General features: G+C 32.5%; 1 long non-coding RNA gene across 1 annotated transcript in view; it reads right to left on the bottom strand.

The window, feature by feature from the left end:
- Window positions 1-1,070: 1,070 nt before the first annotated feature.
- The window catches only part of LOC137658175 (uncharacterized), a 247,548-nt gene continuing 243,515 nt past the window's right edge, over window positions 1,071-5,103 (bottom strand). The window contains exon 3 of the long non-coding RNA XR_011047271.1: window positions 1,071-1,205. This is a non-coding gene — a long non-coding RNA (uncharacterized lncRNA). The remainder of the gene's footprint in view (window positions 1,206-5,103) is intronic.

Raw genomic sequence — 5,103 nt, forward strand, 5'->3', positions numbered from 1 at the left:
TCAACATTATGTAATTGCTGGTAATTTTGATATACCTTCAGAGTACTGTAGATACCTTAAGTGTAAGCCGAGGTCCTTTTAGTATTAGTTCTCACTAAAGCGTTTTCGGTTCTTAATGTGTAGCTTCTTACCAAGAGGCTGTGTGTTGGTGTTTGCTAGAACTTCTAAGACTACTCAAGTGTTGGTACTTGATAAGAAATCTTCTCAGGCACCTCATGTGACAGTCGGTACATACAATATGAGTATCAATATTTCTCTGGTACTGAAATATTTAGTACTCAAATAGAAGTCTATAATAAGGATTAATACTATCAATTCAGGAACCAAAAGTGGCACCTCAAAAGCAGGTACCCTCAAAACTGCGGAACAGTCGGTACATACGAGTGTTAATGTTTCTTTGGTACTTACATTATTAGTACTCAAACAGAAGTCTGAGAGGTGAGGTCTATAACAAGTATCAATACTAATATCATTTCAGGTACTAAAATGTGGAGCCCCAAAAGCAGGTATCTCAAAACTGCGCAACAGTCGGTACATAGGTGTTAATATTTCTCTGGTACTAACATCATTAGTACTCAAACAGATGTATGAGAGGTGCCGCTTATAATAAGCGTTAATACTATCATTTCAGGAACCAAAAGTGGCACCTCAAAAGCAGGTACCTCAAAACTGCGCAATAGTCGGCACATACAATATGAGTGTTAATATTTCTCTGGTACTAACATCATTAGTACTCAAATAGAAGTCTAAGAATAACAGAATATGGGACCCTAGATATTGCTATAGAAGCAGGGGAAGAAACAGCAGACGATGGATTGACAAGCTAAGATAATTTGCAGGTATAGACGTTCCCAGAAAGACCGTAAACGAAAGCGGGTCTGAAGCCTTCTCCCTGCAGTGGAGTAGCAACGGCTGATGATGATAATCATTCACTAACCCTACTAGGGCGGCACACCTATAATAAGGATTAATACTCATATAAATTCAGGTACTAATTGGGAACCTAAAAAGCAGGTACCTCAAAAAAGGACAGAAGTCGTAAACTTTCGAGCACTAGACAGGGTACTTACCTAGAACTTTGAGGTACACAAACTCGGAGTGCCGGGTGCCACCCGTACTCTTAGCCGTACACCTGTACTGGCCTTCCTCTTCCTTGCCCACGCGTTCCCAGTGGATTCCCACGTCATCCACTTTGATGCCGAGACCTGAGGAGAGAGATAAAGAGTGGATGTTAAAACAATGCTTGAGTAAATGGAACATTAGATGAAACAAGAGTATACATAAAAAGTAGCGGGTACGAGAGAGAGAGAGAGAGAGAGAGAGAGAGAGAGAGAGAGAGAGAGTATATATGGCTATAGGAAAGTCTGCAAGGAGACAGAAAACTGAGACCTACACCTTAATAAACACACAAACACACACACACACACACACACACATATATATATATATATATACTATATTTACATATATATATATATTCATATATATATATACACATACATACAGAGAGAGAGAGAGAGAGAGAGAGAGAGAGAGAGAGAGATAAAAATCTAACAAATGAACTTATGAGGAAAGGTAAAGTAAAAGGAAGTGACAGCTGAAAGAGGGGTTTGATTAAAGACACGAAAGAACATGAAAATAAAAGAGGAAGAAAGCAGGAAGCGAAGAATTAGAATGCGAGAAGATGGTTATAAAAGGGGGATAGAATGAAAGACATGGATATGCAACAAATGGATTAATTAATATGGAGAGAAAGAATGTGTAGCTGTACAAAATAGATTAAAAGGGAAGTGAAGGAAAATAATTGAAGAGGACAGGGTTGGGAATTGCGAAAGCTGTACAAAGTAACGAAGGAATAAACATAGAAGAAAAACTAACTACAACACAGGAGACAAATGAAGAGAAATGGCAGAAAAGACAATTAACAGGATTGCAAAGATGTAATTTGTGACGACAAAATACATAAAGAAATTTTAATAAGAAAATATTGAGAAAAAAAACTGAGAAATACAAGTCCCCAAAAAATAAGCGTTAAAATCAAAGCGATAATAAGAAAAAATATACAAAATACGAAATATAAAGCAGTAAAATGTTTTCATTGTTAGTCAAGAAAAGAGGAAAATTATCAAAATAGTTAAAATATATATAAGTACGATTTTTATATATTATAATAGAAAAAAATACTATTAAAAGAGTTACAAAATTTAACGTATCAAGAAATCAAAAGGAAAAAATAAACAAAATACACAAAAAAAGAGTGTAATTGAGATCTGAAAAGAATGATTCAAGAGTTGATATACATTTTCTAATATGAAATACCTAACATCAATGTTCCAATATTAATAATAATTTCCTAATATCAGTTTTCTAATAATACCTTCCATACATTTTTTTTTTATAAACTATATGGGTGAATGAATTTATGAGTGTGGGGAAAATAGTCCGAAGCTAGAGCCTTAAGGACATTCAGCAAACAAAAACATCAACAGTAAAAAACCTTGTTACACCTTTCAGAGTACATACTATGAAGCTTTGATTAGATACATACATACACACACACACACAAATAAAAAATAAATGCCACATTTTTACAAGTAATTGTCCTCTTTAAATATGATAATCATGGTGCTGTTAAATAAAATACTTAATATGAACAGCACTTTTCTTTAAGACTTTCTCTTCACCTTAAATTGTTCTAAAAACCTCAGGATTCCATCAACATTTCCACCTAAAATATACTTTCTGGGTAATGTAGAATCATCTTAATTCAGACGAATTGAAGAAAGTTCTTATGAATTCAAGTAATTATGTCTATGCAATAAAAAATTAATCCAAAGAAACTTTTTTCCAATAAAAAAAAAATTAAGGGCGTTTTTGAAAAATGCAGTGTAATATAAGCTATAAATAAAAACTCATGAAAATCTTTTCTACTGCAGAACGAAAAATAAAACGCAACTTGAATTAAACATTTACATTCTATTACTACTTTTATATACTTAAGAGAACTTATTCCTAGAATAAGTTGGAAAATTTATGAAATTAAAATATTAATAATGCAAGACATATGACTGCAAGCAAATTGCATTCCATTTTTAACATATGAATGGTAGGTGAGCACTTATGCATGGATGCAATTCGGAGAATATAATACATATAAATTTGAATAGTATTCTTTCATTATCCCAAAATTTCAACAACGTATTATGCACTAATGTATTTCTAAGAGAGGAACACAAATAATTAAATAAAATCCAGCTGAGCATTCTCCAATCAAGATAAAAAGTCTAGGAAAGTTAAGCCTCGGGTTTAAGGACCGTAGATTTTCTTACTTAGATTCCAACTCTAATGAAGAAACTAAGACAGGGACATGACGACAATAGAATAAAGAAATCTAGCAGAACTTTAATGTTTTTTTTTTTTTTTCATTTTATTCATACAGGGAATACATCAAATGCTGATGAAGCTTATGTTATGGAGACACACAGAATGATTCCAGCACATTTATTCTTAAAATGTCTGTACCGCAATAACTGATTTCATACTATTGAGTGTTTGTTGCACATACACTATGGTGAATACTTGATGTTCATTCAAAGGTCAATAATAACCATTATGCTTGACAGTTTACCCTTTCAAAATGAAAAACAAATCTTTAAATAATGATAAGTTCAAGTACGACTAGTTCCAATACGGATAAACTATCACCGCAAAACTGGTTTAATATCTAGGACAACTACTAAATGTTATAAGAATAAAAGAATGTCACAATGTTTTGAAAAACACCCCCATGTTAACTCTTCCTACACTGTTTAAAAAAACAAAAACATAATTTTAATCGGAAATGCTTCGTAAAAAGACGTATTTCAGTAAAATACAGGCGACCGTAATTTTATCCCACTGTTACTATCTTTTACGGGTTGGTGACGGTAATATCACTCTTTTATGTCAGTAAAACCGTTGTTAAAGAGATAAATGTCTGGCAACATATATTACAGGACTTTTACCGTTTTTTATGGCAAATGTTTAACTGTATCTTATGTGAAAATACAATAAAAAATGGCTAACATTACAACAGTATATAATAATAAAGAAACCTGATTAAAAGAAGACATAGTTATACAAACGAGACAAACCACGACTTGAAAACCTAATGAAAAATCTGCATGTTGTAGAAGTTACATGGATGCTGAACTGGAAACAAGAGGACAGAATAGAAGCCGAAGATAAAGTGAAAAATTTGTTGCACGAAGTTAAAAGCGTTTCTGGCGGAAGCCACAGAGAAAGGGGCTCGTAACCATGTTTACAATCTTTAACAGGAACAGTAACAAAGACGCAAATTTCCTGTTAGAGGTAATAGAAACAAAGAGTAAGTTGAAAGCAACAAGATAAGAGTTGAAAAATGGCAAGAGCAGTTATGAAGATCCATTCTAAGGGAGTTTTGATTTGTAGATTGCAAAAATAAATAAATAGCTATATATATATATATATATATATATACACACAAGGGTTTTAAGCTTTAATTATAAGTTGAAAATTTTATCCTCAACAAAAAGCTGTAAAAAAATAAAATATTTATATCTGAAATATAAAATAATCAACTAAATAGTTTATAGTTTACAATAAATGATTAAATGTAAGTTTTTTTTACTGTGTTCCTTTGTGTTCTCTGAATTATCACAACTGTCTTACCTAACTAGGAAAGTCTACAATGAAAGACAAAATACACACACACCTACACACACACACACACACACACACACATATATTATATATATATATAAATATAAATATTATATATACACATATATAACACACACACACACACACACACATATATATATATAAATTATATATATATATATATATATATATATAAACTTTAACGAGGTGAAAGGGTTTGCTGTGAGCGATCAGACGAAAATCTCCCACCATCACCAATCCACACTGGCCAGCGTGGTGATGACATCTGATATAAATTAACATGTCTGAGGCCTTTGTCCTGCAGTGGACTAAAATCGGATGCATTTGTTGTCGTTATCGTTGTATATGAGGCACTAAAACAAACTATTACACTCTAGAGTACGCCAAAGGGAATAAATACAC

This window comes from Palaemon carinicauda, chromosome 19, assembly GCF_036898095.1.
Source record: "Palaemon carinicauda isolate YSFRI2023 chromosome 19, ASM3689809v2, whole genome shotgun sequence".
Lineage (NCBI taxonomy): Eukaryota > Metazoa > Arthropoda > Malacostraca > Decapoda > Palaemonidae > Palaemon > Palaemon carinicauda.